Source organism: Microcaecilia unicolor, chromosome 2 (genome assembly GCF_901765095.1).
Source record: "Microcaecilia unicolor chromosome 2, aMicUni1.1, whole genome shotgun sequence".
In the NCBI taxonomy this organism is placed as follows: domain Eukaryota; kingdom Metazoa; phylum Chordata; class Amphibia; order Gymnophiona; family Siphonopidae; genus Microcaecilia; species Microcaecilia unicolor.
Window position 1 is genome coordinate 366,946,514 of NC_044032.1, and position 13,949 is coordinate 366,960,462.

At 54.6% G+C, this 13,949-nt stretch overlaps 1 long non-coding RNA gene across 1 annotated transcript in view; it reads left to right on the plus strand.

The window, feature by feature from the left end:
- The first annotated feature begins 9,510 nt into the window (after positions 1-9,510).
- The window catches only part of LOC115463776, a 42,440-nt gene continuing 38,001 nt past the window's right edge, over positions 9,511-13,949 (plus strand). Inside the window, exon 1 of the long non-coding RNA XR_003941077.1 lies at positions 9,511-9,543. This is a non-coding gene — a long non-coding RNA (uncharacterized LOC115463776). The remainder of the gene's footprint in view (positions 9,544-13,949) is intronic.

Sequence of the window (13,949 nt, forward strand, 5' to 3'; positions counted from 1 at the left end):
AGCGTCCTGTATGGACGGCCTTGCCTTGCCTTGCCCCTCCCCCCCCGAAGTCCCCGCTGCTCTGTTTGTGAAATAAAAGCTTTTAAAAATGAAACCTTTGCAGTTGCTGGGCTCCCCCTCCCTTCCTGTCTCTCTCTTCTTCAGTCGGCAATGCTCCGCCTCCTGCCCTCCTCCACCTCCGTGCCCCCCCCCCCCCCCCCGCCCCCCCCCCCCCCCCCCCCACTGGACCCCCCCTCCACCATAATGGCCGGTGCAGCGCCTCTCACCTATGTTTGAAGGCGCTGCACAGGATGGATCAGCTGTTCTTGAGCTCTTCTATCTCCTCCGATGTCTCCTTCTTCTTCCTGTGTCCGCCCTCCTCTGACGTCAGTTATCTACGTAGATAGCTGACGTCAGAGGAGGGCGGACACAGGAAGAAGAAGGAGACATCGGAGGAGACAGAAGAGCTCAAGAACAGCTGATCCATCCTGTGCAGCGCCTTCAAACATAGGTGAGAGGCGCTGCACCGGCCATTATGGTGGAGGGGGGGTCCGGTGTGGGGGGAGCGGCGGGGATGAAATCGGGGGGGGGGCACGGAGGTGGAGGAGGGCAGGAGGCGGAGCATTGCCGACTGAAGAAGAGAGAGACAGGAAGGGAGGGGGAGCCCAGCAACTGCAAAGGTTTCATTTTTAAAAGCTTTTATTTCACAAACGGAGCAGCGGGGACTTCGGGGGGGGGGGGGGGGGGCAAGGCAAGGCAAGGCCATCCGTACAGGACACTGCTGATGAGCGCCTTTGCCCCCTCCCGATCCTTTAATGTTTGTGGAGACATGCAGGGGAAAGAGGGGAGCCACGTGTTTGTGTTTTCTTTTTTTTTTTTACATTTCTGGCATGCGCAGAGCAGCCAGCATAACGCTTGGCTGCTTTGCGCATGCTTTACGAGCCGATTACCGACGGGGATTAGTGCATCGTTCTTTACAATACCGCACCGAACTTGTGCGACTTGTTTTTTTGGAGCATTGGTCGTTTTTTTAAATTCGGTAATGGCTTTAACGATTTTGCTTTTTTTACGTTTGGTTGATGCATCTGGGCCTAGGTCTCCAAGCCTAATTGTTTAGGTTTTGTTGAGTACCTGGGGTTGAGGGCTGTTCGTGAACAAGTGCAAACCTGGTGGTGCCAGGTCCCTCCTTTTCTCCCCCCTCCCGCTGGCTCCGTTAAAAAAAAAAAAAAATTTAAACGTTCAAAAAGGACGTCCATTTGCAGCTGCTCACTGGAAGAAGTTGTCGCTGCTCGGAGCAAGAAGCAGGTAATTTTTACCTTTTACTAGCGGGCAGGGGGTTCCCTGAACGGTCTCCACGTGGCTATGGCCTCGGATGGCAAGGGCGCGAAAAGACACTCCCCGGAACGCATTCGCGTGCCTAGCAGGGAAGCGGGGGGCTCGAAGGTAGAGTCGCCCTTTTTGGGCGCCCTTTCGGAGCCGGGAGAGTTCACCGGTTTTTCCTCCGGCGCAGCGGCCTTTCCTGCCTTAGGCACCCATCCCCCGCTGGCCGCCCTCCCGATCGTGACCGGCCACGCGGCTCGGTCTGCTTCTTCTTGGGCCGCCCTCGAGATGGGAGACGTTAATAGCTTGGTCGCCCTTGAATCGGGCGACAGTAAGAAGTCGTTGAAATTAAAACACCCTTCTTCCCGCGCAGCTCCTTCTCGGAGTTTCGCGCCGGACGCCATTTTGGACGCGCAACACGCCTCTCCCCTGCTACTGGGAGCGCAGATGGAGGGCGCCTCTAGGGCTGCAGCACAGGCTGCAGAAATGCACAGACTGGGGGGTTTCTCCCCTGAGTTCATTTTGCTGCTGCATCAGGCTTTTCTTATATAGAACACTGTCCCTGCTCACCTCTCTGATCGGGGTGATGAGGCCTCTATGCTTAAGCGCCCTCGGGTGGATCTCCCACCCTCGGTGGACTCGGTCTCCTCTGATGTGGATGACGGCAGCGTGTCTGAGTTCTCCCAGAGATCCTTAGCGGAATCTATGGAAGAGACTGATCCTCGCTCGGATGGAGCGGACGACCCCTCTTCAGCGCGGCTTTTTCGCTCAGAGGATTTGCCTAACCTGCTTGTGCAGGCCATGAGCATTTTGAAGATTGCCTCTCCGGAGGAAGGCTCTTTCCCAGCCTCTACTGGTTCCGCCATTATGCTGGGAACGAAGCGCCCGCCTAGAACCTTCCATGTTCATGAAGCCATGCAGACCTTAATTTCAGCGCAATGGGATGCCCCTGAGGCGAGCCTGAAAGTAGCCAGGGCTATGTCCCGTCTGTACCCCTTCCCTGAGGGGGAACGGGAAGCCTTTGTCTGGCCCACGGTAGATTCCTTAATCACTGCTGTGACTAAGAAAACGGCGCTGCCGGTGGAAGGTGGCACTGCCCTGAAGGACGCCCAGGACAGGAGAATGGAGACGACCTTAAAGTCGTCCTTTGAGGCGGCCGCTCTGAGTTTGCAAGCCTCGGTTTGCGGCTCCTACGTGGCTAGGGCATGTCTGACTGTTTTGCAGCGTGCTTCCCCCTCGGACCCTTCCTGGAGGGCGGAATGGCCGACCCTGGAGTCGGGTTTGGCCTACTTGGCAGACTTGCTGTATGATGTTTTGAGAGCCTCGGCCAAGGGTATGGCTCAGACAGTCTCTGCGCGGCGGTGGCTCTGGCTTAAGCACTGGTCTGCTGACCATGCCTCTAAATCTCGCCTAGCCAAGCTGCCTTTTAAAGGCAAGCTGCTCTTTGGGGACGAGCTGGACAAGATCGTGACAGAGCTTGGCACGTCCAAGGGCAAGAGATTGCCGGAGGTCAGGACTCGGGCCGGCAGTGCCCGTCCTGGTTCCTCTAAGGGCCGATTCCAGGAAGCCCGTCGGTATCGCTCGGGCAAGTCGGCCTCCTCTGCCTCCGCTTCCTTCAAATGGAACTTCTCCCCCAAGCAGCATTCCTTTCGTAGGGACCGCCGTCCAGGAGGTTCGTCCTCTGGCCCGCCCTCAGGGTCGCGTACCCAATGACGGGGACCTGGTCCATGGCCCAGTGCAGATAGGAGGGAGGTTGTCCTCGTTTCTGGGCGAGTGGACCAGGGTAACTTCAGACGCTTGGGTTCTGGAAGTCATCAGAGACGGCTACAAGCTAGAGTTCTGCCGACCCCTAAGAGACTGGTTTGTAAACTCTCCCTGCAAGTCTCAGGTCAAAGCAGCTGCCGTGCAGCAGACTTTGAACAACCTGATCCACCTGGGCGCGGTGGTCCCGGTGCCAGTAGATCAGCTTGGCAAGGGGCGCTACTCCATTTACTTTGTGGTGCCAAAGAAAGAAGGCTCTGCTTGGCCTATTCTCGACCTCAAGGGAGTCAATCGGGCCTTGAAAGTTCGGCACTTCCGGATGGAGACCCTCCGCTCTGTAATAGCTGCGGTGAAAAAGGGAGAATTCCTGGCCTCCCTGGACATCAAGGAAGCTTACCTACATATTCCCATCTGGCCGCCTCATCAGCGCTTTCTGCGCTTTGCAGTGCTGGGCCGACACTTCCAGTTCAGAGCCCTCCCGTTCGGGTTGGCTATGGCTCCGCGGACCTTCTCCAAAGTAATGGTGGTCATCGCGGTCTATCTCCGCAAGGAGGGAGTGCAAGTCCATCCCTATCTGGACGACTGGCTGATCTGAGCCCCTTCCTATGCGAAGTGCGGGAGAGCTACAGACAGGGTCATTGCTCTTCTGAGCTCCCTGGGATGGGTCATCAACTGGGAGAAAAGCCAGCTGCGCCCGACTCAGTCCCTGGAGTATCTGGGAGTTCGATTCGACACCCAAGTGGGCAGAGTGTTCCTGCCGGACAACCGGAGCGTCAAGCTTCAGACCCAGGTGGACCAGTTCCTAGCCTCCTCTACTCTTCGGGCTTGGGACTGTGTGCAGCTGTTGGGCTCCATGATGGCAACGATGGAGGTAGTACCCTGGGCCAGGGATTATATGAGACCACTACAGCACTCTCTTCTGCGGCGGTGGACCCCAGTCTCGGAGGACTACACCGTACGCCTTCCTTTGGAGCCAGCGGTGCGAAAGGCGCTGAGCTGGTGGCTGAGGCCAGGCAAGCTGTCCGCAGGAATGCCTCTTACGACCCCGGAGTGGGTTGTCGTCACGACGGACGCCTGCTTGACGGGCTGGGGAGCCCACTGCCTGGGACGGACAGCGCAGGGGCTCTGGTCTCCTGCAGAGACGAAATGGTCCATCAACCTTCTGGAACTCTGAGCCATTCGGTTGGCGCTTCTAGAGTTTCTCCCGGCACTGGTGCTGAGGCCTGTACAAGTCCTGTCGGACAATGCCATGGCTGTGGCCTATGTCAATCGCCAGGGAGGTACCAGGAGCGCCCCTCTAGCCAAGGAGGCCATGAAGCTATGCCTGCGGGCAGAAGCGAATCTGGAACAGCTGTCGGCGGCCCACATTGCGGGAGTCATGAATGTCAAGGCGGACTTTCTCAGTCGCCATACCTTGGATCCCGGAAAGTGGCAACTGTCTGCTTGGGCGTTCTTGGACATCACGAAACGCTGGGGCCGGCCGAGCCTGGATCTGATGGCGTCCTCGGCCAATTGCCAAGTGCTGCGTTTTTTCAGCAGAGGACGGGACCCTCGATCTCTGGGAGTCAATGCTCTTCTCCAGCAGTGGCCGGCACAGGAGCTTCTCTACGTGTTCCCGCCCTGGCCCATGATGGGCAGGGTGCTAGGCCGGGTGGCAAAGCATCCAGGCCGGTTGATCCTGGTGGGCCCGGATTGGCCCAGACGTCCCTGGTATGCGGACTTAGTCAGACTCTCGGTGGGCGGCCCTCTGTGGCTCCCAGCGGAGCGGGGCCTCTTACATCAGAGTCCCGTGGTGATGGAGGATCCCTTCCCCTTTGGTCTTACGGCCTGGCTCTTGAGCGGAAGCGGCTGAGGAAGATGGGCTTCTCAGACAAGGTCATTGCCACTATGCTGAGAGCGAGGAAGCGCTCTACTTCTACCACTTACGCTAGGGTTTGGCGTACCTTTGCATCGTGGTGCGAGGCAGGCTCTGTATCGCCCTTCACTGCTCCAATTTCTTCAGTGTTGGCGTTCCTGCAAGAGGGACTGGAGAAAGGCCTGTCGCTCAGTTCACTGAAAGTCCAGGTGGCGGCTCTAGCTTGCTTCAGGAGTCGCCTGAAGGGGGCTTCCCTGGCTTCACAGCCAGATGTGGTACGCTTTCTCAAAGGAGTTAACCACCTGCGCCCCCCTCTGCACTCGATAGTGCCTACGTGGAATCTCAATCTAGTACTGTGGTCCTTGCAGAAGCCGCCCTTCGAGCCCTTGCCAAGGGCATTGCTGAAGGACCTAACACTGAAAGCGGTCTTCCTGGTGGCTATCACATCAGCCAGAAGAGTTTCCGAGCTCCAGGCTCTCTCGTGTAGAGAGCCGTTCCTACGATTCACTGAGGCAGGAGTATCGATTCGCCCAGTGCCCTCCTTCCTGCCCAAGATTGTTTCTCGATTCCATGTGAATCAGCAGCTTTACCTACCCTCCTTTCGTAGGGAGGATTACCCAGAGGAGTACCCTGCGCTCAAATACCTGGATGTTAGACAGGTCATCATCAGATACTTGGAAGTGACCAATGATTTCCGGAAGTCGGATCACCTGTTCGTGCTGTTCGCAGGACCTCGAAAGGGTCTGCAGGCATCTAAGCCTACAGTGGCACGTTGGGTCAAGGAGACGATCCCAGCAGTTTATGTGGCGGCAGGGAAGATTCCGCCTATTCAGCTGAAGGCCCACTCTACTAGAGCACAAGCAGCCTCGATGGCGGAGTCCAGATCTGTCTCCTTGGAAGAGATTTGCAGAGCGGCTACTTGGTCATCAGCTCATACCTTCTCACGATATTACCGCTTGGATGTGGCGGCTCGGGCCGAGGCCCAGTTTGGGGCTTCAGTGTTGCGTTCAGGGATTTCCATGTCCCGCCCTGGGTGAGTACTGCTTCGGTACATCCCACCAGTCTATGGATTGATCGGCTTGATGATAGGGAAGGTAAAATTATGTATCATACCTGATAATTTTCTTTCCCTTAATCATAGCCGATCAATCCATAGCCCCTCCCAGATATCTGTATTGTTTGTGTTCTGGTTATATTTCAGGTTCAAGTTCAGTCTTCATTTCCTGTTCACGAAGACTTCGTGTTCAAGTTCTTCCAATTGAAGTCTCTTCGAGTTGAGACGATTTTGTGTTACAGTGAGCTGCTGCTTCCTCTCCCACCGTTTCGACGGTGGCTGGATTGATATCTAAATTATGCTGGCGCTCCCTCCCGCTTCGTGTGGCTGTAGGGTAGCTTGGTATCCCTCCCGCTTCGGCGGTGTTAGGGTAAGCCAGCTCCTCCCGCAGTTACGGTAGCAGAATAGGCCAGTTCCCCCCGCGTCGGCGGGTGTGGTTTCCCGCCTACCGCCCCGGCGGTGGTGCGCTGGAATATTTCCCCTCCTCCGCTTCGGCGGTGGTGAGCTGGGCAGAGTGTCCCTTTGTGGGTGTAATTCTCTAAGTGCTGAGTCCTGCGGATGGAGCTTTGATATCGACATACTGGGGAATTTCCGGCAGCACATGACCACATATAGGGAGGCAAAAGATTGCTCTCTATCTCCACCTGCTGGTAGATGGACACAACCCACCAGTCTATGGATTGATTGGCTATGATTAAGGGAAAGAAAATTATCAGGTATGATACATAATTTTACCTTTCCCCTTAACACTTGGAATTTTGATCCACAATGATTCGAAGAGATCTTTCGTTTTCCGCAGAATTTGACCCAAGGCTCTCGTTAACATACAGTGCTACTCCTCCCCCAATCCGGTCCACCCTATCAGTACGATATAATTTGTACCCCGGTATGACAGTGTCCCACTGGTTATCCTCCTTCCACCAGGTCTCAGTTGCCTATTATGTCTAACTAGTAAAAAAGGCCCGTTTCTGTCACAAATGAAACGGGCGCTAGCAAGGTTTTCCTCGGAGTGTGTATGTTTGAGAGAGTGTGTGTGTGTGAGAATGAGTGTGTGCGAGTGTGTATGTGAGCCACAGTGAGTGTGAGAGAGTGTGTTTAACACAGATACAGTGTGTGTGAGAGAGAGTGTGTGAGACAGAGTGTGAGAGAGTATGTGTGCAATACACAAACTCTCTGAGATTGAGAGTGTTTGAGAGTGACTGTGTGACACATAGAGAGTGAATGTGATAGTTTGAGACATAGAGTGTGTGATAGTGTATGAGAGTGAGAGAAAGACACTGACTGTGTGAGAGAGAGAGATACCTTCCCCCCCCCCCCCCCCGTCTCTGGTCTCATGACCCCCTCCTCCCCCCTCTCAGGTCTCTGGACCCCCTCCTGCCCTGTGGTCTCAGGACCCCTGCCGCCCACGCCCCCCCCCCCCCAAGGCCACCGCCGCTCACCCCTCCACCTCCCCCAGGGTGCCACTGCTCCTCCTCTCCACCGTCTGGTCTCAGGACCCCCTCCCCCTCCTCCCCCTCTTAGGTCTCTGGACCCCCTCCCTCTCTGGTCTCAGGACCCCCTCCCCCTATCTGGTCAGGCCCGGCCCCTGCCGCCCTCGCCGCCACCCCCCCCCCCCGAGGTCGCCCTCGCCGCCACTCCCCCCTCCTTCCGACGTCAGCTCCCATTTCCGGCCACCGCAGGCAGACATCAGGCATTGGCTGTCAGCTCTGCAGCCGCACCTCCTCTCGCCTCTCACGTCACTGTGCTCCTCCGGGGTTCTACTTCAGGGGCAGTGACGTGAGAGGCGAGAGGAGGTGCGGCTGCAGAGCTGACAGCCAATGCCTGATGGCTGCCTGCGGTGCTGCGCTTCCTTTTTAAACACATTTTTGCTGGTTTAATTTGCTGGTTTTGTTTTTGCAGTGGCTGGAAATGGGAGCTGACGTCGGACGGAGGGGGGGAGTGGCGGCGACCTCAGGGGGGAGAGGGGGAGCAGTGGCTGTGCCGACCTCGGGGGCTGTGGAGGGCGGAGCGGTGGCACCCTGGGGGGGCGTTAGTAGTTTTTCGGACAGCCTCCGCCATCTCCGCACTTAGCTTGTCTGCACGCTCCCGCTGTCCCTGTACCGGCCTCACTCAGTCCCTCCGTCTGCTCGCACTTTCTCTCGCCCCTCCCTATCAGTTCCAGGTTCGTCGTCCCTCCCTTCCGCCTTCCTCCTTTCCTCCCTTCCAGTTGTTGGCCCCTGGCCTCAACGATTCTGTTTGTCGTTGAAGCTCCGCCCCTGTGCCCTGCCCCTTTCGCCCCTCCGGCTCTGACGTCAGCCTGAGCTACGGAGCCTAGCAGACCAAGGAGCCATGGTCTCGTCCAGCAAGATTAGAATGTTGGAGGTGAGAATTATTATATAGGACTAGTAAAAAAGGCCCGTTTATGACACAAATGAAACGGGCGCTAGCAAGGTTTTCCTCGGAGTGTGTATGTTTGAGAAAGTGTGTGTGAGCGTGACTGTGTAAGAGAGAGAGTGAATGTGTGAGAGTGTGTGTGACAGAGAGAGAGTGAGACTGGGTGCGAGTGTATGTGTGAGAATGAGAGTGTGTGCCATGGGCCCCCCTCCCTCCGAGTTCCAGGGTCGTCCGTCCCTCCCTCCCTCCCTCCCTCCCTCTGTGTTCCAGGGTCATCCGTCCCCTCCCTCGCTCCCTCTGAGTTCCAGGATACCCCTCCCTCCCAGTTCTAGGGTTGTGCTCCCTCCCTCCCTCTGAAGTTTAGAAGTCATCTTCACTTACCAAATCGGGGTTACGGCGTCCGTCAGCAGTGGTAAAAGGCGTGCAGGCTTGGCCCTTCTCTCTCAGCTCTGGCAAGGGCGGGACAAGAGCTGAGAGAGAAAGAAGGGCCGAGCCTGTACGCCTTTTACTGCCGCTGCTGCTGGCCGCCGTAAACCCGACTTGGTAAGTGAAGATGACTTTTAAATTTTGGAGGGAGGGGGCCTGGAACTGGAAGGGAAGGACGATGACACCCTCATGCGTGTGACGTCGCATTCCGTTGCCTGGCAACTCTGCAGCGTTCCCTTCCAGTGATTGGTCACTGCTGCTGGTGATCAACCAGGAAGCACGCAAACGTCAGGACAGGACATGGATACAGCAGGAGCACAAACCCTTCAAGGCTTCACTGCCACGGAGTCAGCTTCAGAACGTTGGAGATGCTTTTTATTATATAGGATTCTTCATTCAGTGCAATATATTCCAATTCTCCCATCTTATAGTTAGCTGTATAGTTCCTGAGTGATTTTTGTATTACAGGTACTTCACAATATGCTTGGTGCTGGATAGGGTTTATGTTTTCTTTGAGATAACACCAAAATCAGAACTTTTTTAAAATATGGTGAGTTCCTGGGAAAATGCTCTTTTTCTGCTTTGCATCCATTCTTAGGGAAAGGGCTATGGGGGTTTCTGTGGATGCAAAACATAAAATGTTTTATACTGTGAGATATTGAAGCTATTGTTTGTACTTTGTTACTGATTGCTTTCATTGGTATGTTTTGTCCTTTATAAAATAAAACATATTTTGTTTTACAGAGAAAAGTAAATATGAAGATGTTTGAGACAGGTGAGATATTGATAGATAGATTTATTTATTTATTTAAACAATATCCAGGGGCGTACTGAGAGTGGTCTGGGCCCCTTGCCTGGCCACTGCCCGATGCCCTTCTACCGCCGCAGCCGACGCCCTCATCATCCCGGTTCTTTCCTGTCCTCTGCGCTACTGCTACTCCCTCGCCCGTAGATGCAAATTTCAAAAACTGACATATTTCAATCACTATACTATAGGTTAACAAATACAAGTAAAACAAAAAATGGAAAATATGAAGATACCATTTTATTGGGCTAAATATATTTTCCAATTAGCTTTCAGAGGCCAAAACCTCTTTCCTCAGGTCAGGACAGTATACTGCTGTTAAGGTATTCTATTCTGACATGAGAAAGGAGGGTTGGGTCTCCAAACATTAGTCAGAAATGTATTAAAATTAGTCCAATAAAGATATCATCTTATTTCCATTTTCTTTATTAACACAGCTACCACTCTACTTTATACTAAACTAAAAATAAAATTCATTTTTCCTACCTTTGTTTGACCGTTTACTTTTTTCTAATTGTGTTGGTCCCAGTCTCTTAACTCTTGCCAGCGTCTATCCCTCTCTCTCGTCCCCCCCTTTCCATCCAGAATCTCACCCTTCTCTCTCCTCACGTCCATCCAGTCTCTCCTCTTTTTCTCCCTCCTCCATCCAGCATCTGGCCCATCTCTCTCTTCACTTCCATCCACTCAGGCCCCCCTCTCTCTCTCTCCCCAGTTACATCCAACATCTGCATTTTCTCTCCCCCTTCCATCCAGCTTCAATCCCCTCTCTCCCCTTCATCCAGTGTCTATCCCTCCTCTCCATCTGACCCCTGTCCCCTCTCTCCTTCACAACCAGCATCTGTCCTCCCTTCCCCCTCCATCCAGCATCTGTTCCCCCTCACTACTCCATTCTCCATCCATTGTCTATACTTCCCCATCACCCGCTCACCCTGTACCTATGGTCCCTCTTATCCCTACTCAATTTTATATGTACCACACTATCACCCCACTGGCCCCGGGCATGGAGGGAATACATGCCGGATTCAACATTGGGTATGGCTATACTAGTAGCGCTATAGAAATGTTTAATAGTAGTAGTAGTAGTGCTCCTCCTGGTCCTCGGGAGCCTCGAAGCTGCGGGACAGGGCATCCACCTGGACATTCTTTTCCCCCAGTCTGAAGATCAGATGGAAGTCAAACCGGGCAAAGAACAGAGACCCCCCCCCCCCCCGGGCCTGGCGAGGATTCAGTCTGGTGGCATTTTGCAGATACAGCAGGTTTTTGTGGTCAGTGTCACATTCGTGACTTTTTTTTTCCTTTGGGTTGTGCTCCTCTCGCCCTCTGGTGGCCAGAACCGGTGGCTGCCATAGATTTTTCAGACTCTTTGCATTCCGGTCCAGATATTTTAGCCTTCCAGTCTTGTGTGGAAGTTTGGCAGCTAGCCTCACCCGTAGCTGCCTTGTGATTTGTTACAGCTGAGCTCAGCTGTGCTGAGCTTATTAGCCACCTGGGAACTTGCTGACTTTGCCTTTGCAACGTTTGCTTTAGGTCCAGGTTAGTGTTGGTGCAGTGTGCACTTTTGACCTATGTGTTTAGCTTCTCTGCTTTTTCCTTGTGGCTCCCCTGCTTTCCCTTTTGGTGCTGTTAGAAACACTTCTGTTTTGCTGTTAGAAGTACTTCTGATTTTGGTGCTGTTAGAAGCACTTCTGTTAGTGGAGTGCTTAGGAGCACTCCTGATTAGTTTAGTGCTTAGGAGCACTGTTGTTGGTGGAGTGCTTAGGTGCACCTTTGTTAGTTTGTGTTTAGCTTTCCTACTTTCTCTCCTTGTAGCTCACCTGCTTCTCCTTTGTTAGTTTAGTGCGGTGGAGCGCTGCTGTAGCTTGGTGCTTAGGAGCACCTTGTTAGTTTATGTGTTTATCTTTCCTTCTTTCTCCTTGTGGCTCACCCTCTTCTCCTTTGTTAGTTTACTGCTGTGGAGCACTGCTGTAGCTTGGTGCTTAGGAGCACCCCTGTTAGTTTAGTGCTTAGGCATTCTTCTGTTAGTGTAGTGCTTAGGAGCACTTCCGTTGGTTTAGTGCTTAGGAGCACTTCAGTCTGATTACGCTATAGGAACACTTCTGTATTGCTGGGTTTCCCTGCTTTCCCCTGTGGGCTTATCTGCCTTTCCCTTTGGTACTTTGGAGCACTTCTGGAACTGTCAAGCTTGTTCTAGTATCCCAGTTCCTGTGTTATCCTGTATCCAGTAAGCCCTGCCGGCCGCTTGAACCCAGGGGCTCAACTCCTGGGGGACAGTGGCTAAGTGCAGGTGAAGCAGTGCGGACCAGTCTGGGGTACTCCAGTCCGGTGTGTTGCTGTCCAGTGCAGACCAGTCCGGTGTGTTGCTTTCCAGTGCGGACCAGTCCAGTGGGTTGCAGTCCAGTGGGTTCCGGTCCAGTGTGTTCCAGTCCAGTGAGGACCAGTCCGGTGTACTCCAGTCCGTGTGTTCTGGCTCGCTGGGCGGCTCCTGCAGTCCTTGCCTGTGCCGGTGTGCTAGCCCAGTGTTGGTTTGTGGGTTTTGCCTGCTGCTGTCGCTCCTCGTCAGCAGCCCAAGGGCTCACGTTTGCCCCAGAGCCTGTCCCCACGGGCTCTGAACCTGAGAACCTGACAGTCAGTTATCACTGTCACTGGGTGCGCTGCTCCCTCCAGTAAGTAGCGCCAATCCTCAAAGGCTAGTTTGAGCGCCAGAAGTTCCCGATCCCCCTCCATATAGTTCCGCTCCGCAGGGGTGAACTTGCGGGAGAAGAAGAAGCAGGGATGTTTTTTCCCGGATGCCGACGTCTGGGACAGTACTGCCCCTGCTCCCAGGGATGAGGCGTCCACCTCCACCAGGAAAGGCTGGGTAGGGTCTGGACTGCAGAGTACCGGAGCAGAAATGAAAGCCATCTTCGGGGTGGCGAACGCGGTGAAGGCCTCCGACGTCCAGTTCTTCACGTCGGTGCCCTTCCTCGTGAGGGCCGTCAGGGGAGCCGTGATGAGGGAGTAATTCTGGATGAACTGCCGGTAGTAATTGGCGAACCCCAGGAACCGCTGCAAGGCCCGCGGACCCTGGGGAGCCGGCCAGTCACGGATCGCTGTCAATTTACCGGGATCCATCTGCAACCCGGTGGAGGAAACGATATACCCCAGGAAAGGCAGATTCTGTTGGTGGAACGAACACTTCTCCAACTTGGCGTACAGCCGATGCTCCCAGAGGCGCTGGAGCACTCTGCGGACATGGGTGACATGTTGTTGCAGAGAAGCGGAAAAGATCAAGATGTCATCCAGATAGACGATCACTGAGGTGTAGAGCAGGTCCTGGAATATGAAATTTACAAAGTTCTGGAATACTGCAGGGGCATTGCAGAGGCTGAACGGCATCACCCGGTATTCAAAGTGTCCATGGGTGTTAAATGCCGTCTTCCTCTCATCTCCCTCCCGGATCCGCACCAGGTTGTAGGCCCCGCGTAAGTCCAACTTAGTGAAGATCTTGGCCCCGTGCAGGTGGTCGAACAACTCCGGGATGAGTGGAAGCGGATACTGGTTCTTGACAGTGATTTTATTCAAACCCCGGTAGTCAATGCAAGGGCGAAGCGACCCGTCTTTCTTTGAAGCAAAGAAGAATCCGGCCCCTGCAGGGGAAGTAGAAGCTCAGATGAACCCCTTGAGGAGATTCTCCTGGATGTAGTCCCTCATGGCCTGGGACAAAGTGTAAAGACGCCCTCTGGGTGGGTTGGTTCCCGGCAGTAGATCAATAGCACAGTCGAAAGACCGATGGGGAGGAAGCATATCCGCCGCCCGAGCACTGAACACATCCTGGAAATCTTGATAGTCCTTATGCAGCCCGGGCAACCCTTCCTGCGGGTTCTGAACTTGGACTAAGCAGAGAGGTATAGGGGCCTTGACCGGCTGGAGACAGTGCTGAAAACACCAGGAACCCCATTGCCCGATCTCCCTGGTGGACCAGTTGATAACCGGGGCGTGCAGTCGGAGCCAGGGTAGTCCAAGGATCACCGGGTGAATGACTCGGGGAAGTACCAGGAACTGGATCTCCTCCTGATGCATTGCCCCCACCTGCAGACACAGAGGCGAGGTAATCCGGGTGATAGTCCGGGGAAGACTGTCCCCCTGGATGGAGGTGACCCTGAGAACCGGTTGGCAGGGCACCGTGGAACCACCCAACTGCAACAGGAACTTGGCATCAATGAAGTTGCCGCCGGCCCCAGAGTCCAGCAAGGCCCGCGTCTGGATCTGGACCCCTTCTCCACGGAGCAGGACGGGAACAGAGAGCAGCTTGTCGGGAAGGGATGACAGCCGACCCAGAGCGTTTCCCGACGCCCCAAGCTTATTTGGGCAGGTGCTCGAGAAATGGCCGGCCTGCC